This window comes from Mauremys reevesii, linkage group 15 (genome assembly GCF_016161935.1).
Source record: "Mauremys reevesii isolate NIE-2019 linkage group 15, ASM1616193v1, whole genome shotgun sequence".
Classification (NCBI taxonomy): Eukaryota; Metazoa; Chordata; order Testudines; family Geoemydidae; genus Mauremys; species Mauremys reevesii.
Window position 1 is genome coordinate 17,993,497 of NC_052637.1, and position 25,342 is coordinate 18,018,838.

At 48.6% G+C, this 25,342-nt stretch overlaps 2 long non-coding RNA genes across 2 annotated transcripts in view; one reads left to right on the top strand and one right to left on the bottom strand.

Annotated features, from left to right (window-relative positions):
* Nucleotides 1-4,056: 4,056 nt before the first annotated feature.
* LOC120383273 overlaps nucleotides 4,057-25,342 on the top strand; it is a 34,096-nt gene continuing 12,810 nt past the window's right edge. The window contains exons 1-2 of the long non-coding RNA XR_005588395.1: nucleotides 4,057-4,078; nucleotides 20,590-20,836. This is a non-coding gene — a long non-coding RNA (uncharacterized LOC120383273). The remainder of the gene's footprint in view (nucleotides 4,079-20,589; nucleotides 20,837-25,342) is intronic.
* On the bottom strand, nucleotides 14,022-20,541 carry LOC120383272. Its single transcript, XR_005588394.1, has 3 exons — nucleotides 20,424-20,541; nucleotides 17,022-17,051; nucleotides 14,022-14,235 (listed from the first exon to the last, which is right to left on the bottom strand). It is a non-coding gene; the product is annotated as an uncharacterized LOC120383272 (long non-coding RNA).

A 25,342-nucleotide genomic window follows, 5' to 3' on the forward strand; every position in this document is an offset into this window, starting at 1 on the left:
ATCTGTGAGAGCAGATGACAGGGAAGTGGAGGTGAAGGGACTTTCAGGATCTTATGAACAGCCAGACAGGGGGCCTTTACAAGGTGACCCAAGTGGTCAGAGACACGGGGTCAGGGATATGTTGTGTGTCTACTTTGATGGCAGAGTGTAGTGATAGAAAATGAATGTGCTTTAACTAAGGAAATGAATTCAGTGACTCTGTGAAGATTTTATTAATAATTGATTTTGTGGGGGGAGCTGTACCTCAGTGAAATTTTTCAGCGGAGTTGTACATGTTAAAAATTGTATCCATTTAACACAACACAGGGCAAATTTCAAACCAATGGGCATGTGGGAGAACATACCCGAAGTGGTGAGTGCATGCATGGCTATGCTGGTGGCCTCACAGAAAGGTGTAGGTGGAAACTGTTGTTCTTGTCTCCGTGGGAGGAGTGGAGTGGTCAGGGCCTGCCATTTGAGAGAGTGAAAGGGGGTCCCAGTATCCTGAATTCTTGTCCCTTGTGTTCTTGTAGCACTGCTGGAGACAGGCCTGCTGTTGTGGGGGGCCCAAAGGAGGCACTTGCCCAGGGGCCCAGGTTCCCCCGGCTGCACAGCAGGGCTAAGGCAGGCTTTCTGCCCGCCCTTGCTCCGTGTTACACTAATAAAATGATACCATCAGGATCTTATAAGAGGGATAAGGCAAATCGCCACATTTATTGCAAATACAACAGGATAGTACTGACAGCTGTTAAAAACATTCACTCACACAACCATTCACACAGGTTCTGAAATGATCAGTTATAGTTACCAGCCTTCAGTTGCTCGTGCCAAGTCACTGGCCAGGTGCCAGTGGTTGGAGCCGAGCCGTTGTCAGATGCGCATCCGATGCTCCTGGAGGGTGGTTGCAGAACCAGACTCAAAGATCACAGTCCCCTGGCTCTATTTTTATAGGTCTTTGGTTCAATATAAGTCTATGGGAATTGCTTTGTCATGATTGAGATAACCATCAATCAGCTTGACGGGGGGGATGGTACATTCATGACGGGCAAGTGTTACGCATATGTTATCTTTTATCTCTTCTTGATGTGCCTTGGGCAGATTCCGGCTTGCCCTCCGGGGGTCATCCGGTTTTCTGCGTTATCTTCAGCCAACAGATAGGTGTGAATCTTTCTTGAGTTTGGCTGGTACTATTTCCTGATCGATCATTTACCTGTCACAGACACTCACTTCCACTCACCCAGCATGCTTACATTTCAGCGTTCTCACATTCCAGTTTAACACGTTACGTTTGATTTACATGTTATTCTGTTTTCTCTCCCCCTTTACATTGCTAAAGAACATGACTACAAGATTTACACAGGCACAATCAAAATTCCAAGGGATGAAAGGGTTAGTGGTAAAACAGCACTGTTTCCCAAAGTCCTTATCATCCTCTGGTACAGACTTTTCTGTCTTGTATCTCTAGGCCTCAGATAATTAGTGTTTCTGTCCTTGAGTTAGTTACAGAAATTGCTATAACAATTTACAGCAAGGCTAAAAAGGCAGGCACACATCCAATCATTTAACTACTCCTTTCTATTCACACTTTCTACACATCTAACATTAGTATATAATGTAATACATATCTATCCCAACATCCGCGCTGCTCTCGGTAGCAGCTGGCACTTCCCTGAGGCCCCTGGGGAGGGGTTGCCCCCTGGGGCACGTTGCCCCCACCCTGAGCACTGACTCTGCAGCTCCCATTGGCCGGGAACTGCAGCCAACAGGAACTGCGGGGGCAGTACCTGCTGGCAGCGGCATGTGGAGACCCCCTAGGCCCCGCACCTAGGAGCTGCTGCTAGAGGGGATGTGCCAGACATTTTCAGGAGCTATCCGAGGTAAGCGCTGACCCCGTGACCACCTCCTACACCCCAAACTCCTGCCCACACCTAAAGCCCACACCCAAACTCCCTCCCAGAGCCTGCACCCCCTCCCGCACCCAAATTCCCTCCCAGAGCCTGCACCCTACACCTCCTCCCACATTTCAACCCCCTGCCCCTGGTGAGGGAGAGTGAGCAACGGAGAGAGGGGGGATGGAGTGAGCAGGAGGCAGGGCCTTGGAGAAGGGGCAGGACGGGCGTGGGCTCAGGGAAGGGGCAGGGCAAGGGTCTTTGGGTTTGTACAATTAGACAGTTGGCAACCCCACTGAGTGGGTATGTGGAAGCCTGGCTGTGCCAGAAGAGCACGCCCAGCAGCATCGCTAGCAGCTTGCTGGGCACCAGCACCGCCCAAATGTCAGGTGGATTGCATCCACGCAGGCGCAGCTTGTGTGTGCGTGGGAGCCCATTGACTGTGCTGCACTGGGACCCAGAATTGCTGTCAGCAGGCCTGGCTGGAGATTTCTTTGGTGCAACACTGAGCCATGTGTTAGGAATGACCCTTCTCCTGCATGTGCTCTGCCAGGCGCTCCTAGATCCTGGCATTCTGCTGACACGTATTCACATGGACAGGATGTGCTTCTCTCTGCAGAAGGCAAGGCAGTCCAGGACCACCAGATGGGACTACACAGAAGCAGGGGAAATGGCTGTTACAATGGGTATGTGATTGCCTATGTGAACTCTCCACAAGTAGGACTCATAAAGGGATGCACATGGCTGTGAGCCAGCATTTAAATGGGGGAGATGTCCTCTGGTGCAGATCATCCTGGGCCAGTAGTGGGCACAGAGTTCAACACGCAGACTCACATGGGTGTGAAGCAATGAAATGTGGGATAGCAGGGATGTGTTATTCCTTGCTTTAGCAAAGCTTTTGATATGGTCTCACACAGTATTCTTTCCAGAAAGTTAAAGAAGTATGGACTGGATGAATGGACTATAAGGTGGATAGAAATCTCACTAGATCATCGGGTTCAGTGGTTAGTGATGAATGGCTCCATGTCTAGTTGGCAGCCGGTATCAAGTGGGGTGCCCCAAGGGTCGGTGCTGGGGCCGGTTTTATTCAATATCTTCATTAACGATCTGGAGGATGGTGTGGACTGCACCCTTAGCAAGTTTGCAGATGACACTAAACTGGGAGGAGTGGTTGATACGCTGGAGGGTAGGGATAGGATACAGAGGGACCTAGACAAATTAGAGGATTGGGCCAAAAGAAATATGATGAGGTTCAACAAGGACAAGTGCAGAGTCCTGCACTTAGGACGGAAGAATCCCATGCACTGCTACAGACTAGGGACCGAATGGCTGGGTAGCAGTTCTGCAGAAAAGGATCTAGGGGTTACGGTGGACGAAAAGCTGAATATGAGTCAACAGTGTGCCCTTGTTGCCAAGAAGGCTAATGGCATTTTGGGTTGTATAAATAGGGGCATTTCCAGCAGATCGAGGGATGTGATCATTCCCCTCTACTCAGCACTGGTGAGGCCTCATTTGGAGTACTGTGTCCAGTGATGAGCTGCCAAATTTTTAACAACGGGTTCCCTCCTCCCTCCAAAATTTTAACAACGGGTTCCCTCCTTCCCCCCCCCTCTGGGGGGGGGGTCGTGCCCCATCCAACCCCTCATGTTCCTTGACACACACACTCCGAGACCCCTGACCCATCCCCCCCTTCCCTGTCCCCTGACTAACCCCTTGCCGCCCCACCCAACCCCTCCTCTCATTCTCAATGGCCCCCCAGAACCCCTACCCCATACAACTACCCCTTCTCTCTGTCCCTGAGTGCCCCCACCACCTCATCCAACCCTGCTCTTTCCTGACTGCTCCCCGGGACCCGTGCCCCCATTCAATCCCCTGTTCTCTGCCCTCTGACCCCCCACCCCAAACTCCCTACCCTCTCTCCAACACCCCCTCCCTTCCCCCTTACCACGCTGCCTGGACGTGGCTGGGCCAGGACAGGAGTCGCGCGGCTGGAGCCGGAGGATGCGGAGGGAGCCCGGCGGCCGGAGCCAGGTTGGCTGGCCGGGTGGAGCCAGGGAGGGCTGCGGCCAGAGCTGGAGCCGGGCAGCCGGGCCGCCGCCACGCCCAGACCCGCTGCCAGAGCCCGGCCCCTGGCAAAACAGCAGGGGCGGCTGGAGCCACGGGCCAGGCCGGGCTGGAGGTGGGGGCCGTGTCCAGAGCCGAGCATCCCGGTAGGTGGGGCACGGCAGGGCTGGGGTGCGCCGAGCCGGGCGGCCGGGAGGGGTTCAGGGGTTGGGGATTGGGGGCTCGGCAGGGCCGGGAACGCGGGCCGGGAATGCGGCGGGGGACGCGCCAGGAGGGTCGGGCGGGGACCCGGGGCCGGGGCGGGCCGGGCAGGGTCGCGGGGATGCGGCCAGGAGGGTCGGGCGGGGACCCGGGGCGGGTGGCCGGGCAGGGTCGTGGCCGGGAACGCTGGGGGACGCGCCAGGGAGGCCGGTGAGGGTCGGGCGGGACCCGGGCCGGGGTGGGCGGGCAGGGCCGCGAACGCGGGGAAGGACGTGGCCAGGGAGGGTCGGGCGGGGACCCGGGACGGGGGCCAGGCAGAGCCGCGGGGGGGGGATGCGGCCAGGGAGGGTCAGGCGGGGACCCGGGGGGGCGGGTGGCCGGGCAGGGTCGCGGCCGGGAACGCGGGGGGGGGGGACGCGGCCAGGGAGGCCGGTGAGGGTCGGGCACCCGGGTCGGGTGGGGCCGGGCAGGGCCGGGAACGCGGGGCCGGGAACGCGGGGGGAGGAGGACGCGGCCAGGGAGGGTCGGGCGGGGACCCGGGGATGGGGGCCAGGCAGGGCCGCGGGGTATGCGGCCAGGGAGGGTCGGGCGGGGACCCGGGACGGGGCGCCAGGCAGGGCCGCGGGGATGCGGCCAGGAGGGTCGGGCGGGACCCGGGGCGGGTGGCCGGGCAGGGTCGTGGCCGGGAACGCAGGGGGGGACGCGGCCAGGGAGGCCGGTGAGGGGGCCGGGCAGGGTCGCGGCCGGGAACGCGGGGGGGGACGGACGCGGCCAGGGAGGGTCGGGCGGGGACCCGGGGACGGTAGGTGGGGGCACGGCAGGGCGGAGGGGGGGGTGCGGCCGGAGCCGGGCGGCCGGGGAGGGGTTCGGGGGGAGTCGGGGACGCGGGCCGGGCAGGGTCGCGGCCGGGGAGGCGGGGACGGGCCGCAGCCAGGGACCGGCCGGGGCACATGCCCCCCTAGTTTCCTACCTGGCTTAGGGTCGTCTTCCTGGGCCGGGGAAGCCTGCCTGCTTCTCAGCCCTCCCAGGCTTCCCGCGCGAACAGCTGATTCGCGGGAAGCCGTGGGGGAGGAGAAGCAAGGAGGAGCTTCACGGCAGGAGGTGGAGGCAGAATTCGCAACTGTTCGCGCGAACTGTTTGCTAAAATTAGACGCCGGACAGAGAACTTTAGCAAGCGGTTCGCTGTCCGGCGTCTAATTTTAGCAAACGGTTCGCGCGAACCGTTGCGAACCATCTGCAGCTCACCCCTGACTGTGTCCAGTTTTGGGCCCCACACTACAAGAAGGATGTGGAAAAAAATTGGAAAGAGTCCAGCAGAAGGTGACAAAAATGATTGGGGGCTGGAGCACATGACTTATGAGCAGAGGCTGAGGGAACTGGGCTTGTTTAGTCTGCAGAAGAGAAGAATGAGGGGGGATTTGATAGCTGCTTTCAACTACCTGAAAGGGGGTTCCAAAGAGGATGGAGCTCGGCTGTTCTCAGTGGTGGCAGATGACAGAACAAGAAGTAATGGTCTCAAGTTGCAATGGGAATGGTTTAGGTTGGATATTAGGAAAAACTTTTTCACTAGGAGGGTGGTGAAACACTGGAATGGGTTACCTAGGGAGGTGGTGGAATCTCCTTCCCTGGAGGTTGACAAAGCCCTGGCTGGGATGATTTAGTTGAGGATTGGTCCTGCTTTGAGCAGGGGCTTGGACTAGATGACCTCCTGAGGTCCCTTCCAACCCTGATATTCTATGATTCTATAAGGAGCAGTGGGAGGACTGCCAAAAGTGTTGTAGTTAATCCAAAATAGAGACATGTGCACATGTACCTTACAGGGCCGCCCAGAGGATTCAGGAGGCCTGGGGCAAAGCAATTTCAGGGGCCCCTTCCATAAAAACAAGTTGCAATTCTATAGAATACTATATTCTTGTGGGGGCCCCTGCAGGACCCAGGTACTGGGGCAAATTGCCCCACTTGTGTCCCCTCCCCCCCACCGGGCAGTCCTGGTACCTTATACCACTAAAACTCATTGTGGAATAGAGTAATGCCAATTCCAAAGAGGATTAATTAAAGTCGGAAAAGATACTGGATAAATCAAAAAGAACTCTTATTTCTGAACTTGAGGCAGTTTATGCCAAAAAACCCTAAAGTTATACTGTAATAACTTTCCCATGTAGGCCTTAAAGATTGGATTTTCCATTTTTGGCCCCATCCTGTCTATTTCACTCACTGGTAGGAGAATGGTTCCATAATGTCAGGCTCAGTTTTTTTCTGCAATTTCTTGACTGCAGCTTTAGCAGAAAAACCATCCCTTGCTAAAATAATTCTGGTTCAGGACTGTAAATGGCAGCAGGGGGCACATGTCACTGCTCATGAAGGAGGGAAGCAATCTGCACAAAGGGCCCCTCCTCACCCTATCCCTGTTCGTGTGTGTTTCCGAGGCCCAGAGGTGGTGTTGGCACTGGCTCACCCATTTTCCCAACGCCCATCAGCACTTGCAGGAGTTGATACAGGTATGGGAGATCAAATTCCCCCTGGAATGAGAGATTAGCAGCAGCACCAGATTTTCAAAGTGAAGGAACAGGATCTCTGCCGTGGTGTAGGGGCTGTCAGAGAGGACAGTGCCAGGGTGAGGAGCTGTGGGGTTGTGAAAGTTCCAGGAAGTTTTAATTTATTTATTAATATCCATCATACAAAAATACTAATCAATGGAAACATGCTAGTATAAACCTGATTGATCGGAATCAGGGTATAGACACATTTTTAACACTGTGGGATAGCAAAAGAATTACGTTGTTTTGAGGGCAATGCATAACAGTTACGGAGTATTTAAATTTTTTTTTAAATATTTTTGATTTTGGCAGTACAAAAATGTATTTTTTTCTAGAATGAAAAACGCCACTATGTATCGTAAAAAATATTTAGCCTAAAGTAAAGGCTATGGAAGTAAAACACCCAATTAGAAATATAAACACTTCTGTAGAAAAAATAACATCAATGTGTTTATATTTCTAATTGGGTGTTTTACTTCCATACAGAAGAATAAAGGAAATGCTTCAGTTTTTACAGGTTGGGACGACTGGTTACACAAATTAGGAATTACATATTACTAGAAGTCTAAACTAGCATTAATTGTTATAAGAAGGAGCTGCTATTTTAGCTATATGGATTCTGTGGGAGAGGCAACACATAATCAGTGGTTGCAGGATCAACTTGCAATCAAAAGCATCTATCCTAAAAATAAATAAATAAAATTAAACAAACAGTGTGAGTATTCCCATTGATACCAATCTCAAGCTGCGGGTGGCTGAATGGAGTCTGGTCCTTTTTCCACCCCACCTCAGACACAGCTGCTCTGGCAGCTCCTTGTCACTGCCAATACGGTGCAGGCTGCTGCTGCTGCACTGGCAGCAGGGCCTGGCCTGGGAACAGTCAGTGATTGTGTCAGGCTGGAAAACCTCCCTGGAGAGCTCATGGGAGAGACAGGACATGGTGATTTTAACACTCTGTCTCAGCCAAACCTGAATAGAAAGTCATGGGACAAAGAACAGGCACTTCTCCAGCCTGAGGGGAATTAATGACTGAATTGTAAACAGTATAATCTTGGGCAGCAAAATGCTTATTGAGGGTTAGTGAATAATAATTGAGCTTGACCTAAATTTATTTGGACTGAGATTTTCAAAGGAGCCTAAGGAAGTTAGGTACCCATCTTCCATGGACATTGGGATTATGTGAACTGAAGGTGCTTTGAAACTCTGAGCCTAAGAGTGGAAGTGTATGTTCTGACAGAGATATACTCTGTGTTGGGCTCATTGAGATTGCAAACATATTATATATTCATAATGTTAAAAGTGCTGAGCTAAATTCTTCAAAAATTCATAAAAAGTCAGCAACAGGTAAAAAAAAACCATTCTTTTATTTTGAAAATTCTGAATCTGAAAATGGAACCATGAGGATTCTTTGTTTGTGGTTTTCAATAATTGTAGACCAGAGCTTCTCAGGACATTAGTGGCTTCCCATAACATTCAGAAGGGTCATACTAAATAGCTGTTTAAGTGTCCCTTTGACTCCAGTTGAAGAATATCTCAAGCCCTGGTGCATTCTTCTGGGCAAAGGCCAGGGGTCTGAGCCTCTTCACAGACATGGGTTTTAGTCTCTTTCTGTTCCTCTAGTGTTTTTCCCCCATTTCTCTGTGTGTGACACAAATGTTGGGTTATTTACACAGCACTGCCCTGGCCTGCAGCATTCCCCTGCCCTGCTGCCACCCTCGCCCACTCACTGAATGGTAATAACCCCTCATTAAGCTTCCAGCACCTGCCTTTCAATTATAAAACTCCTCTCCTCAGCTGACAGCTAATTGCACTTTAAAAAACTGGGGGCTTCTGCAGGCCTGAGATGGCTGCTGATGGCAAGGGGAAATCTGCAGAAGGCATATGTAAGCAGGAGAATGGTCCCGCTATTGTTGGGAACTTTCCTGGCTTCTGCACTACCCCAGTGAAGTGGGCTAGCGAAAGGATCTGAGTCCTCGCTCCCACTTCCTTTACCCAGAGGCCTCCCTGCCCTTGAGGACTCCCCTTCCACTCTCCTGTCTGGCAGAGTCCTCGTAACCCCAACAAGGCTGGGCCCAGGATTCCTAGGGGGCTCGACCCCCAATCCTGCTGTGGTCACCTAGGACAGGGGCTAGGGTGTCCCCACTCCGGGGTGCTCTCTTTGCACTGCACACATCCCTGACCCACTGATCACATCATACAATTTAAAGCAAATACAAGTTATTTAATTAACACTTAATTTAAAAAAAGAATAAGGAAAAATGGGAAAGGTTAAAGGAAAACACATCACCCTGCTCTGTGGCAGGGAACATCACAAACAGTGTCTCTGAAAGGTCAGGGCACTTCACAGTCTGTTTCTTGTAGGTCCCAAGCCTCCTTCTCAGGTCCTGGCCGTGCTGCAGGGATGCTGCGGGTCGGACACTTGCTCTGGCGGTGGACACACACTCTCAGGCTCTGGGTGGCAGGACCCTTCTCTCCAGCGTCACCCACGCCCTGTCAGGGTTACAATCCCCCTCCCAGTCTGGCCTGCAGGGCCTCTTGGCTGAGGTATCTCCCTGCGCTGGGCCCACTGCCCGGGGTCCCCCTCGCTCTCCCCAGCTGCTCACCGCACTCAGCTCCAGACTGCCCCAGCTCCAGCTCCACTCTGCCTCAGCACGGCTGCTGCTGCTGCTCTGACTTCAGCTCCCTGGGCTGCTTCTCTGGCCTCTCTGGCTCCAGTTGCTACCGCTCTGCTCCCAGGGCAGGGCTGCTCTGCAGGCTGCTTCTGTGACTCTGCTCTGAGCTCTCATCTGCTTCCTGGGCTGCTTGTCTGGCCCCTCTGGCTCTGGTTGCTGCAGCTCTCCTCCCAGGGCACGGCTGCTCTCTCTGTGCTGTGCCTGGCTTTTTGGGCTGCAGCTCCGCTCCCATCAGCTTAGCTTGGGGCCCTGCTCTCTCTCCTTAGCTCGGCCCCACTCCATCTGACTCAGACAATTCCAACAGAGGACGGGACCCCCCGTGGCCTCCTGACTCCTTGATTAGCCTGCCCGCCCTGTCAATCAGGCTGACCTGGAGTACTGGCCTCTCTGCATTGTTCCTGGAGACTGTCAGTCTCAGGCTCCTGATTTCCCATCGACCACTCCCTTTTTAGTGCTGGGAGCTAGCAACCAAACACCCCCACTGAATGTTAGTAAGGGGGCAACAGTCCCCTTACATTCCCCCTTGCTAAAATTCTGCCACAGCCACAATATTCACACCAGTACATTCGGGCCCCATAGTAACAACATATACCCACATCATTTTATATAAAAAACCCATTAACAATTATCAAAAGAGCATTTAACATATTTAACATTTTACATCTACTTCTTTATACTATACATAACAATATTCATTAAAACGCTACATAGAACCAACCACATAATTATCTTTAAGTTTAACAGGCAGTACAGGCTTATTAGCACTCTGAAACCTTCTTAAGACTGCTGGTTTATTACCCATATTTTCTATTTTCATGTCCTTGGGTAATACTAGGTCAGTTTGAGGGATCTGCCCATTCTCATTAGGGTTTGGGTTTACCCCATTGGTTTCAGTCTCCTCGGGAAATTCTGCACTATGCCTCCTACAAGCCCTGGTCAGATAATAGTCCAACGCTTTAGCTGGTCCCTATGTACTACTCTCTCTGCACCTCCTTGTTCAGGCTGGTTAGCGTACACTGGCAGTTCGGGATTGTTGTGGGTGACCACAGTGTGGGGATTTGGCTTCCATTTGTCCTGTATTTTATTACATCTCCGGCGTCTACTGCTACGAACTGGTGCACAGTCACCAGATCGGATGAGAGCCCCACTGGACTTGTGATCATAAGTCCTTTTCCTACTTTGGGCTGTGTCTTTAGTTGTACTGAGAGCAACTTTCCAGGCTATCTTCAGCCTGTCATGGTGACCTTTGACTTGGTCATCATAATTGGTCACCTCATCCTTAGAAAAGACTTCTTGATGCTTCTCTGGCAACGCCCTTATGTTAGCCACATGTGCAGGAATCAGCCCTTGGCATGCCGCTTGAACTGGAACTGGCAGTCTCCCATCACATCTTTCTTGAAGAAAGGTAACTCGTCCTCCCTTCTCCCTCATCACCTGCAGCTCATTTTCTGGTACACAGCGGTGTTCGTCAAGGATCTTCCCCTTCCAATGAGGAATAATGGTCTTCCGTTTTCTGCCCACTTTAACATTTCCAATATGCCTTGTGGGGCCCAGGGAATGACTCTGCCTCTCCGCTCGAGCCAGTACTCTACTCAGCACAGCATTCTTTGTAGAGTGCTCGTGACAGTTCATCCTCCTGGTTCCTTCTCCTGGTAAGAGAAGCTCCTTCAGCTCACTAATGATGTTCATTCCTAGAATCCCTGGGACTTCTTCTCCCATATGGCTCCCTTTTGAGGCTTTGTCTTTCAGAATGAAGATGCATTTTCCTGGCAGCGTTTGGCCCATATACTCTATGTCTGCTTCAAGGCACCCCACCACTGGGATTGCCAGTCCATTAACAGCTGTTAGACGTACAAACCGTGTGCTGTGCATGGTCAGGTCCTTGTCCTTCAAATATTTTTGAAAATGCGACTCTGTAATGGTGGTGACTTCTGAGCCAGTATCTAACAAACATCTGTTCTTCACCCCTGCTACACACACTTCAGCAGTTAGATAGTCTCCAAATGCTCGCTTACAGAAGTCGCTAGATATGCTGGCACTGACCACATTCCTCTCACTGTATGCAGAGGGTTTTCCACCAAGGACAGGCCTAGGAATCCTTCTGCCACTGCTTGGCCTTCTACTCTAGATGGACCACTCGCTCCTGGTGCCCCATTGGTTTTGAGTGCCTGGGACTCTGTTCTCCTTCTCAGTGAACATTCTCAGCTAGTGTGTCCTGGCCTTTCACAAGTGTAACAAATGTATCTTCCCAGCTCATCCTTCAGTGGGGCTCTTCGGGATCCCGGTGCCCTTGGATGCTTTGGCATACTAATGAGATTTTTTTTCTTTCATCAACTCAGTCATCACTTTCAGCATCTCCCCCTGTTGGACTACCAGTTTTTGGACAGCTTCACTTAAGCTTTCCAATGTTAGCTCTGTTTGGGGCAGGGCCTTTTCCCCAGCAGCTGCATTCACTAGGCCCTCACTTTGTGTACAGGGGTTAGGCTTGGCTGTCTCTGCCACAGGAACTTCCTCTTCTTCTGACCACATAATGGCAGCCTGCATGAGTTGATGGAACTTCTTACTGGGCTCTTCTTTAAACCTCCTTTTCATTTCACGTCGGAGGGAGTCATCACGAAGCCCCAACACCAGCTGTTCTTTCAGAGCTGTATCTGGGTCTGGAACTCGTTGAGGGTCTCGCCGCTCCACTTTACTCATTCTCTCCTGGAGGTCATATGCGTATGCCCGGACAGTTTCACCAGGCTCCTGCTTTCTCTCAAAGAACTCCTTTAGTCGGGTTCCAATAGGCACCTTGTCTCCATACACTTCTAGAAGGAGTTCAAATACCTTTTCCACATCTTTCTTGTGTGCCACTGCCATGAACTTTACTGTGGCCTTGGCCTGGCCCTTGAAGTGCTCCTCTATGAAGTCCACATGATCTTCTTCAGGTACTCTTAGCACACGCAGAGCCCCCTTCACAGACTTGACCCACTCCTCTACCGTAATGTCTCCTGGTCTAGTTGGGAAGCCACCAAACTCCGTGACCTTCCACTTCCGTGGGACATAAATAGTAGGGGGTTTCTTAGCTTCTGCTGTCTGTTGGTCTATTACTGCCTTTGCCAGCGATAAGGCTTCTCTCTGTTCAGTTCTAGCTTGTTGTAATGCCTCCGCTTGGTCTGATAATTTGCACTGAAGTTCAGCAAACTGGGTTCGTAGTTCTTCAATTCCAGCCATGGTAGAGTGCTCAACCAGGCCTGGACAGTGCTACTAGAACTCAACCAGTAAACCAATGGGGTGGACCCTGTGGATAGATCCTGTTTGTGACGCCAATTATGTAAGCGGGGGAATGGTCCTGCTGTTGTGGGGAACTTTCCTGGCTTCTGCACTACCCCGGTGAAGTGGGCTAGCGAAAGGATCTGAGTCCTCGCTCCCACTTCCTTTACCCAGAGGCCTCCCTGCCCTTGAGGACTCCCCTTCCACTCTCCTGTCTGGCAGAGTCCTCGTAACCCCAACAAGGCTGGGCCCAGGATTCCTAGGGGGCTCGACCCCCAACCCTGCTGTGGTCAGCTAGGACAGGGGCTAGGGTGTCCCCACTCCGGGGTGCTCTCTTTGCACTGCGCACATCCCTGACCCACTGATCACATCATACAATTTAAAGCAAATACAAGTTATTTAATTAACACTTAATTTAAAAAAAGAATAAGGAAAAATGGGAAAGGTTAAAGGAAAACACATCACCCTGCTCTGTGGCAGGGAACATCACAAACAGTGTCTCTGAAAGGTCAGGGCACTTCACAGTCTGTTCCTTGTAGGTCCCAAGCCTCCTTCTCAGGTCCTGGCCATGCTGCAGGGATGCTGCGGGTCGGACACTTGCTCTGGCGGTGGCCACACACTCTCAGGCTCTGGGTGGCAGGACCCTTCTCTCCAGCGTCACCCACGCCCTGTCAGGGTTACGATCCCCCTCCCAGTCTGGCCTGCAGGGCCTCTTGGCTGAGGTATCTCCCTGCGCTGGGCCCACTGCCCGGGGTCCCCCTCGCTCTCCCCAGCTGCTCACCGCACTCAGCTCCAGACTGCCCCAGCTCCAGCTCCATTCTGCCTCAGCACGGCTGCTGCTGCTGCTCTGACTTCAGCTCCCTGGGCTGCTTCTCTGGCCTCTCTGGCTCCAGTTGCTACCGCTCTGCTCCCAGGGCAGGGCTGCTCTGCAGGCTGCTTCTGTGACTCTGCTCTGAGCTCTCATCTGCTTCCTGGGCTGCTTGTCTGGCTCCTCTGGCTCTGGTTGCTGCAGCTCTCCTCCCAGGGCACGGCTGCTCTCTCTGGGCTGTGCCTGGCTTTTTGGGCTGCAGCTCCGCTCCCATCAGCTTAGCTTGGGGCCCTGCTCTCTCTCCTTAGCTCGGCCCCACTCCATCTGACTCAGACAATTCCAACAGAGGACGGGACCCCCCCTGGCCTCCTGACTCCTTGATTAGCCTGCCCGCCCTGTCAATCAGGCTGACCTGGAGTACTGGCCTCTCCACATTGTTCCTGGAGACTGTCAGTCTCAGGCTCCTGATTTCCCATCGACCACTCCCTTTTTAGTGCTGGGAGCTAGCAACCAAACACCCCCACTGAATGTTAGTAAGGGGGCAACAGTCCCCTTACACATAAAAAGCCCATACATCTTAAAAATGGACAGAAACAAGTGAGTAGTTTTTCCCCTCCATGAAAGAAGTGCAGTGTGGGCTCAGTGAGAGCCGGACCAACTCAGTATCACAGACACTGAGTCCAGGCACTAAACTCAATACAAACATATAGTGTCACAGAGCCAGAGTCTCCTTTCTTTACCTTCATGCCCTTGTAGCTCAGCCTGCACAGCCACATCCTTTCTTTCTCCCTCCAGATTCCACCGCTGGCTTCACAGATGTCTGATCTTCAGACCTAAGCAGAATATTTACTGTCATCATTCACTCCCTTCTCCATCCAGGGAAGCAGGTAGTTACTATGGGGAGGGATAGGACCTGTAAACTACTGGCCAGAAGATTATATGAGGACATAAGAACATATGAACGGCCATACTGGGTCAGACCAATACCCTGTCTTCTGACAGTAGCCAATGCCAGGTGCTTCAGAGGGAATGAACAGAACAGGGGAATTTTGGAAAGATCCACACCTGTCTTCTTCTCTCAGCTTCCGGCAGTCAGAGGTTTAGGGTATCCCCGATCATGTGGTTGCATCCCTGACTATCTTGGCTAATAACCATTGATGGAGCTGTCATCCATGAACTTATCTAGTTCTTTTTTGAACTCAGTTATACTTTTGGCCACCACAACAGTCTGTGCATTGTGTGAAAATGCACTTCTTGTTTGCATTAAACTTGATGCCTATTAATTTCATCACATGACCCCCTGATTTTTGTATTGTGGAAAAGGGTAAATAACACTTCACTGTTTCTATGCCATTCATGATTTTATAGACCTCTATTTTATCCCACCTTAATCATCTCTTTTCTAAGATGATCAGCCCTAATCTTTCTAGTGTTTCCTCTTATGGAAGCTGTTGCATACTCTTGGTCATCTTTGTTGCTCTTCTTTGAATCTTTTTCTAGTTCCACCATCTCTTTTTTTTAGAGGGGGTGACCAGAACTGCATACAGTATTCAACATGTGGGTGCACTATGGATTTATATATGGCATTATTATATTTTCTATCCCTTTCTTAATATTCTCTAACATCCTGTTAGCTTTTTTGACCACTTCTACATGTTGAGCTGAAGTTTTCAGAGAACTATCCATGATAACTCCAAGATCTCTTTCCTGAGTGGCAACAGCTAATATATACACACACACACACACACGTACGTCATGGTTGAATTTTATCTGCTATTTGGTGAGGAACCTTGTCAAAGGCTTGCTGAAAAGCCCCCACAGTTAATTTTTCTCCCTTGTGAAAACTATCTATGTATTCCTACCCTTTGTTTCCTCTTTTAATCAGTTACTGGTCCATGAGAGAACCTTCCTTCTTATCCCATGACTACTTAGTTTCCTTAAGAGCCTTTGGTGAGGGACTTTGTCAAAGGCTTTCTGAAAAGCCAAGTACATTAAATTGACTGGATTACCCTTACCCACATGCTTGTTGGCAACCTCAAAGAATTCTAATAGATTGGTGAGACATGACTTCCCTTTACAAAATCCATGTTGACAGTTCCCCAGCAAATGAATTTTATCTCTGTGTCTCATAATTCTTTTCTTTATTATAGTTTTTATCAATTTGCAAGATACCGAAGCTGGGCTCACTGCCCTGTAATTGCCAGGATCACCTCTAGATCCCCTTTTTAAAAAATCAGTGTTACCTTAGCAACCCTCCAATCATCTCATACAGAGGTTAGTTTCAGTGATATGTTACACACCATAGTTAGTAGTTTAGCAATTTCATAACTGAGTTCCTTCAAATCTCTCAGGTGAATACCATCGGGTCTTGGTGATTTAGTACTGTTTAATGTATTGATTTATTCTAAAATCTCTTCTATGGACATGTCAGTGTGGGACAGTACTTGAGATTTGTCATCCAAAAAGAGTAGCTTTGATGTGGGGTATCTCCCCCACATCCTCTGCAGTGAAAATTGATGCAAAGAATTAATTTAGGTTCTCTGCAGTGGATTTGTCTTCCTTGACTTGGTTGTCTAGTAGCCCTGTTTGACAGACTTCCTGCTTCTGATGTATTTCTAAAAAAATGTACTACTATATTTTGCTTCTTTAGCAAGTTGCTTCTCAAATCTTTCTTGGATTTCCTTATTATACTTTTACACTTAACCTGCCAGAGTTTGTGCTCCTTTCCATTAATCTCACTATGATTTGCTTTCAAATTTTTAAAGGATGCCTTTTTGCCTCCAATGGCCTCAACTACTCTGCTGTTTAGACATGGCAGGTTTCTTTTGGTCCTCTTGTTGTCTTTTTTGATTTGGTGTACAGATTTAGTCAGCGCCTCTGTCATGGTGTTTTTAAATAGTCCTTATGCTGCTTGAAGGCATTTAACCCTTGTGACAGGTCCTTTTAATTGCCATCTAACGAGCAGCCTCATTTTTTGGAGTTGTCTTTTTAAAGTTAAATGTCACTGTGGAGGGTTGTTGTTTTTATTTATTTTTGGTCTTATCTCCCCTACAAGGATGTTAAATTTAATTACATTATCATCACTATTACTGGTCAGGTCAGGTATAGGTACCTCTTGGACCAGATCTGGTGCTCCACTTAGGACTAAGTCAAGAATTGCCTCTCCCCTTGTGGGTTCCAAGACTAGCTACTCCAAGAAATGGTCATTTGTAGTGTCTAGAAATTCTCTCTCTGCATCCCTTCCTGAGATGATATTTACCTAATCAATAAGAGGATAGTTGAAATCCCCCAGTATTATTGTGTTTTCTGCTTTTGTAGCATCTCTAACCTCCCTTATTATTATATGCTAACTGTCACCATCCTTGTCAGGAGGTACATTCCTACTATTATACATACTAAGTTAGCGGGGGAGACAACTTGAAATGGCACAGGGACTTTCTAACATGTCTCCTATTTTCTTCTCTTTCTCCTCATTCTTCGCTTTCCCAGTGGATTGAAATGACTCCACAAAACAGCTAAATACCCCCAGGTCTATGGGGAACAGGTAGGATGGGATTTAGTGTTTAGGACTCTCCCACAATGGCATTTCATTCTTCACATAACAGTGTAACTCACAAACCTATCCTTCCTTGTTTTTCTTTACATCCACCTAGAAGAGAAACAGAAGAAAAATCAGACTCCAATCTGGAAGAGATTTATGACCTTGGAGAGTAGTTTACAATCAAAACTACAGAAATCACTTCTTGATTTCATCTTTTGTCCTCTCTCACAAGTCAGCCTTTATGATGTGCCTTGGAAATAATTCCAGTCACAAACAATATGCTATATATTAAATTGATTAAAAACTGGCTAAGTTATGGATCTCAAAATGCATTAATTAATGGGGAATCATCACTGAATGGCACGGGCAGTGGATGAAGCTTCCCCTGGGACAGGCTAGCTCCCAGTCAAGCCTCTTCTGCCCTGGGCCCACCCACACTCCACCCTCACCCCACACCAGGCCCCTTTCCTGCACAGCCCCCACTGCTGCCAAGACTCTTCTCACCTCCTGTGCCACAAGACCCCCACACACCTACCATATGCCATGTCCCTTCTCACTTTCCTGCCAGACACCCACACACACACCTGCTGCCAGACCCCCTCACCTGCCGCTGGCTTGCCAGGTCCCTCCTCATTCCCCTGCCTACCGCTCGCCTCCTGACTCCCCCACCGGCTGTGTGATCCCTACCCACTGCTCACTTCCTAACCCCCTCCGCCCACCTGCCGCTCACCTCATCGCTCCCCCACCAGAGACCCCCCAACCTGCTGCAAGACCCCCACATGCCCACCACTTGCTTCCTCACCTCCTGCCCACAGCAAGACCCCCACTGCTTGCCTTCTCAATCCCCCTGCCAGATCCCCCCCCCACAGCAAGACTCCCACAGCTGCCCGACGCCTCACCCTCCAGACAGACCTTTCCACCTGCAGCAAGACCCCTGCCCACGCACTCGCTCACCTCCTCCACTCCCCTGCCTTCTGCTGGCTTGCTGCATTCATCCTCATTCCCCAACCCCTCCTCCAGAGGGGGAGGGTGGAGAGGAGGAAGGCTTACCAGGTAGGCAGCAGCAGCAGGTGGTGGGGGACTCAGAGAAAGGGTGGAGCAGGGAGGGGAAGAGGTGGGGCCATCATTGCCCAGGTGTCCAGCAGCAGGTCAGTGGCAGCTGCACCAGGGAAGCCTTCCATGGCCTATTATACTTGCCACCCACGCTGAATGGGGTGTTTCTAGTGGGGTCCCACAGGTATCTGTCCTCAGACCAATACTATTTGGAATCTTTGTCAATGATTTGAAAGAAGATATAAAATCATTGATGCTAAATCTCATTTGAACAACATTTTTTAATAATACATCTAAATTCAAGATCTAGAAAGAATGTATGTCACATTTACAGGATGGGGGATTATATCCTAGAAATCTCTGATTCTGAAAAGGAATTGGCTCTGTGATGAAAACCAACTGAATGTGAGCTCCTATGTAATGCTGTAGGTAAGAGACCCTGTGCTGCTTGGATGTATGTGCAGGGGAGTACTGCGTAGGAGCAGGGAGGTGGCATTACCTCTATATACGGCATTAGTGAGACCATCATTGGATACTGTGTCCAATTCTGCTGTTCACCCTGCCAGAGGTGGAGAGGTGTATCTGTCACTTGAGGGATCAGGGACCCGTCATTTCTGTGCTGACTTCTGTAAGGTGTTCAAGTGGAGGGCTACAGTGGTTTATTCTTTCCATGGGGGATCTGCTGCAGTGTGATGGTCTACTACAAGACAGTGCACTACAGGTCTTTCCTATAGTACTCATGTGCTTTGGCCCTGCTGTGCTCAGTATTATCTGGAGTGTTATGAAATTATTATTAGGCAAAAAGGGCAAAGTTTAGGTCGTGGGGTGGGGCGCTTTATTTCCTGGGTGTTAGAGGTTTAAGAGTAGATGAAGTAGATCATTCTGGAAGAGATCCGTGCAATGCTGGGCAACTTAACTCAGTGTTAACAAATTTTCTGGCAAGGAATTTCCCCTCTATTTTAAGGAAGTGGTGATAGTGAGGTGAGTATGGTTGGGAGGAGAGGAGAAACCAAGGGACCTCCTGAGCACACCTCTCCACCACTCAGCTGCCAGTTCCCACAACGTCATTGTCACTCCATACCCCTTTTAAGCTGGGACGGGCCATGGGGAGGTGGATAGGTGGTGGGGGTATGAGGAGTGCCTGCAGCAGCTAAGCACAGGAAGGGCCAGGAGAATGAAGATCAAGTGTCTACCCCAAATCTGGGCCTAGTATACGAGGAAGGGGCTCTGCACATCAATCTGAAGTATGGGGTGCTCAGAGAGGTGAAATGCACCATTCATCTCACTACCTGTTCTCATTCTTCTTTGCCCATCTCAGTGCTCAGGTGCCTGCATTGTGACATGCACTGAGTATGCCTGTTCCCAGCTCCTCACCCCGGTTTCAGCATCACACACCTGGTGTATGCACCGAACATGCTTGTTTCCAGCTCTCAGCACAGATCCAATCTGTCATGACTAATGCTGGCCTGCAACAGCACAGTGAGCTTATCCCAGCAGTTTCCCAAGGTTCTGAAGGAGATTAAGTATGAAGTGGCTGAGGCTGAGCTGCTAACAAAAATATTTAATCTGCCATTAAACACAGCCACTGTTCCTGAGGACTGGTGGGTATCATATTTTGTACCTAAATTCAACAAAGTTTCTAATTGTGGTCTGAAGTATTACAGACCAATATATCTTATATCTGCACCCAGGAAATTGATGGAAATGATAACTTCTTATTAAGGGGGCCAATAGCTGAGGAAATGTGTCGAAAATACTCCAAACTTGCACCATTATTTCATTATGAACCAGTTCAACATAAGGCTATGTTTCCTTGTAGTGTTGCATTGCCTCATCAGAATTGTAATTCGAGTCTTTTATGACACCATTCTTCCCTGTGGCCAGGTCTCTTGGCAGGACTAATTTTCCCATAATGCATTGTTGTCTCACCTCTGCACATGGTGAATCATGGGAGATGTAGTCCAGCCAGGGAATCAACCCCATATGGAAGAATGAGGTTGTGAGACATTAGAACTATGCCCATGAGAAACTGCAGCACCCATAGGCAGATGCAGTTGAATATTGAAATGACTCAAACTGAAACACTTTGATATTTCTGAATCAAAACATTTCTGACATTTCTTGCATAAAATATTAGTATTTTGACTTTTCAACCCAGTTCAGAACAAATAAAATATTGAAATATCAGAATTTCCTGTGGGATGGAAATTCTGATTATTGCTGAGCTCTAGAAATTTCCTTCTGTTTTTTTCTCTCCTTCCTCCACACCATCTAGTGCATAACAGGCTGGCTGAAATGCCTAGAGATAAGTGTCAGCCTCTATCCAAAGGCTCAAGCATTCCAGCAAAGCACTCATGGACAGGACCTTGAACCCAGCTGACTTCTCCATAGTAGTGTGAATATTTACACTAAATAATTATTCTGTACCTTGTTGTGCTTAGTACCCGCTGTTGTGTTACTGATATCATATATTATTGGGTCCAGCGATGCTTGCTTAATCCCATCTTGGGAGTTTGAGCCTCTTCACGGACACCATTTGCAACCGCCTTCTGTTTTTTGGACACTTGCTCACTGTTGTTTTCTGTCTCTGCAGGTGGACAAATTGTGGATTATTTACACCAGTGGTTCTCAACCAGGGCTAAATATATTCCTTGGGATACACTGAAGTCTTTCTTGGGATACATCAACTCATCTAGACATTTGCCTAGGTTTACAACAGGCTACATAAAAAACACTAGCAAACTCAGTACAAACTAAAATTTCATACAGTGACTTATTTATACTGATCTATATACTATACACTGAAATATGACTCGAGGGACAGCCAACAACACTGAAATGTACGTACAATATCTATTTTCCAATTGGCTTATTTTATTGTTATATGGTAAAAATGAGAAAGTGAGCAATTTTTCTGTAATAGTGTGCTAGGACACTTTGTATTTTTATATCTGATTGTGTAAGGAAGTAGTTTTTAAGTGAGGTGAAACTTGGGGGTACACAAGACGAATCAGACTCCTGAACGGGATACAGTAGTCTGGAAAGGTTGAGAGGCACTGATTTACACCATATTCCCCTGCTCTGACTAATTCCAGCCCCTAGCTGTCAATTCCTTCCCAGCTGTCAAATGGCAAGAGCATCCCTGACTAGATTACGCCACCTGCAATTGAGTTACATGTTTCCATCCACAAAACCTTTGACACTCAGGATCAGTTTTACCCCACATTTGTTGTGGTTTCTATAGAGTTAGTTTGTTAGTGATCAAGAGTGAGTGAAACTCCCCAGGTAAACATCTCTCTTCAGTTTTATGAAAACCTTCCTTGAAACTCGTATTCAATTGTTGTAATTACTGTAGGAAGATTACACCTTTTAATTTTAGTACTCAACCTTTGAAAAAAATCATCATTTTTTTAAATGCAAAGATTTAATCTTTTATAAAGTTTTCTAAAAAAATCCTGTCCTATTTTGGATAGGCTTGTTGACAATATTGCTGATGTACTGCAATTGGTTTTTATGCACCTTTGTGCACCCTGGTGTTGAGGGAATTTAGCTATTGTAGGTTTTAGGTCTGAGGTCCAGCGAGGGCAGCCAGTCTATCTCATATATTGCATGTTTAAAGATTATGCAGATGGGGTACCCAGGTGGCTGGTGTGGGTTTGGTTTGGGTGAGGTTTATGTTATGTTAAACCCTAACATGTAGGATTTAGATGCTGTATATGCTGCCCCTCCTAGTTCATTAATCATTGGGGAATGGCAAATGGCTCAACTCTTTTCTCAGAGTTTTTGCAGCAGGAGGGCTATTGTGGAGTGAGCATGTTTTAGGAGTTGGACCTTTTGCATATTTAGTTTTGTATTATTTGTATATTTTGTACATGGTAGTGGGTGCATTTAATCAAAAGCAGAGGGGTAGGGGTGCTCCTCTGGCCAGGGCCCCATGTGTTTGTGTACTTGGGATGCATATCTGGGTGTTGGTGGATCTGGGACATTGTGAAGTGCGACTGGCTGCCACTGGTTTAAACTGGCATTGCTCAAAGGGGAAACATGAGTGTAATGAAGATTTTGTTAAGGCTTGTCACATGGTGAGATACTTGCGCAGCAAACCAGGGTGTGAATCTCCAGTGCACTTCTCTGCCAGGTACTAACTGGCCCTGTGGATCTGCTCTCCTGCACTAAAAGTTCCAGAGTTCTCCCCTCTGTCAGATTGAGAGACAAGATTTGAACATGGGGGTCTCCTACATCTGTCAGGAGAGTGCGCTAACCCTTGAGCTATGGGATATTCTGATGGGAGCTTATTGTCTCCTCTTGACTCCGTTCCACTGTGTATAAATAATTAGTCAGTGGAGCAGGGAGACTGGACTCAGGGCACCCACATGGGCGACCCAAACCACTGGGCTATAGAGTCATTCTCACCCTCTATTACTGGCCTGATAACACTTTAACTGCTCTCCTCATCCTCTGACCCAAATAACAGAATATCCCATAGCCCAGTAGATAGGGCACTTACATGAGCAGTAGGAGACTTGTGTTCAATTCCCTTCTTCTCATCAGGAAAAGGGTCCAACTGAATGACAGCGGGTGCTCTAACCACTAGGATAAAAGTTATAAGGTTGGCACCATCAGTACACCCCATCCTTCTCTTCCTCCTGCTGGATTTTGAATAGCTCCAATCCTGAAGGAGTGCTCAGAAGCTGCCAGCTGGCCCCACAGGCAAGACAGGGTCTCCTCTGCCTGTTTCCCCCCCCCCCCATTTATGGATTGCACTAGGGGCAAGGTGGGAGACAAGCATCTGGATCCTTACCATAAGACAGCAGTGCAGATGCCCGAAGGCAGAAACTTAGATGCATAGGGAACTTTTACCCTGAAAACTGAATGTGAGTAAATTCAGGCATCTACAGGGGTCGGAGGCAACTGAGCAGGGGTTTTATGGATTGCAGTGGAGCCTGAAACTGGGACTGCAGAACCTAAATCAAAAGTGTAGACACCTAAGTACCTTTGTGCAGCTGGGCCTCGGTCCCCATCTGTAAATGGGGATAATAGCACTGTCCTGCCTCCCAGAGGTGTGGGAGGGCAAATACAGAACACATGTTGTGAGGTGCTCAGGTACTATGCTAAGAAGGGCCATACAAATTCTTACAATAGAAAAGTTTGCTTATAACCATGGCTAAGGCACTGTCTAACTCTTTTTGCTGATGTGATTATAACACACACTACTCAGGCCAAGGGCAGCAGGTTTGTATAATTTTTGGTGGTGCCAAGAACGGGTCCAAGTCCTCCACCCCCCCCCCCCCACTCACACCTACCCAAGGCTCTGGGAGGGAGTTTAGGCTCTGGGCTGGGACAGTGGGTTGGGGTGCAGGAGGGTGTTTGGGAGAGAAAGAAGCAGAAAGAAAGCCAAGTGGATACACATAAGAACATAAGAACATAAGAAAGGCCGTACCGGGTCAGACCAAAGGTCCATCTAGCCCAGTATCTGTCTACCGACAGTGGCCAATGCCAGGTGCCCCTGAGGGAGTGAACCTAACAGGCAATGATCAAGTGATCTCTCTCCTGCCATCCATCTCCATCCTCTGACAAACAGAGGCTAGGGACACCATTCTTACCCATCCTGGCTAATAGCCATTTATGGACTTAGCCACCATGAATTTATCCAGTCCCCTTTTAAACATTGTTATAGTCCTAGCCTTCACAACCTCCTCAGGTAAGGAGTTCCACAAGTTGACTGTGCGCTGCGTGAAGAAGAACTTCCTTTTATTTGTTTTAAACCTGCTGCCTATTAATTTCATTTGGTGACCCCTAGTTCTTGTATTATGGGAATAAGTAAATAACTTTTCCTTATCCACTTTATCAACATCACTCATGATTTTATATACCTCTATCATGTCCCCCCTTAGTCTTCTCTTTTTCAAACTGAAGAGTCCTAGCCTCTTTAATCTTTCCTCGTATGGGACCCTCTCTAAACCCCTAATCATTTTAGTTGCTCTTTTCTGAACCTTTTCTAGTGCTAGAATATCTTTTTTAAGGTGAGGAGACCACATCCGTACACAGTATTCGAGATGTGGGCGTACCATGGATTTATGTAAGGGCAATAATATATTCTCAGTCTTATTCTCTATCCCCTTTTTAATGATTCCTAACATCCTGTTTGCTTTTTTGACTGCCTCTGCACACTGCGTGGACATCTTCAGAGAACTATCCACGATAACTCCAAGATCTTTTTCCTGACTCGTTGTAGCTAAATTAGCCCCCATCATGTTGTATGTATAGTTGGGGTTATTTTTTCCAATATGCATTACTTTACATTTATCCACATTAAATTTCATTTGCCATTTTGTTGCCCAATCACTTAGTTTTGTGAGATCTTTTTGAAGTTCTTCACAATCTGCTTTGGTCTTAACTATCTTGAGTAGTTTAGTATCATCTGCAAACTTTGCCACCTCACTGTTTCTCCGGGTCATTTATGAATAAATTGAATAGGATTGGTCCTAGGACTGACCCTTGGGGAACACCACTAGTTACCCCTCTCCATTCTGAGAATTTACCATTAATTCCTACCCTTTGCTCCCTGTCCTTTAACCAGTTCTCAATCCATGAAAGGATTTCCTTTTATCCCATGACAGCTTAATTTACGTAAGAGCCTTTGGTGAGGGACCTTGTCAAAGGCTTTCTGGAAATCTAAGTACACTATGTCCACCGGATCCCCCTTGTCCACATGTTTGTTGACCCCTTCAAAGAACTCCAATAGATTAGTAAGACACGATTTCCCTTTACAGAAACCATGTTGACTATTGCTCAAGAGTTTATGTTTTTCTGTGTGTCTGACAATTTTATTCTTTACTATTGTTTCAACTAATTTGCCCGGTACCGACATTAGACCTACCGGTCTGTAATTGCCGGGATCACCCCTAGAGCCCTTTTTAAATATTGGCGTTACATTAGCTAACTTCCAGTCATTGGGTACCGAAGCCGATTTAAAGGACAGGTTACAAACCTTAGTTAATAGTTCCGCAACTTCACATTTGAGTTCTTTCAGAACTCTTGGGTGAATGCCATCTGGTCCCGGTGACTTGTTAATGTTGAGTTTATCAATTAATTCCAAAACCTCCTCTAGTGATACTTCAATCTGTGACAGTTCCTCAGATTTGTCACCTACAAAAGCCAGCTCAGGTTTGGGAATCTCCCTAACATCCTCAGCCGTGAAGACTGAAGCAAAGAATCCATTTAGTTTCTCCGCAATGACTTTATCATCTTTAAGCGCTCCTTTTGTATTTTCATCGTCAAGGGACCCCACTGGTTGTTTAGCAGGCTTCCTGCTTCTGATGTACTTAAAAAACATTTTGTTATTACCT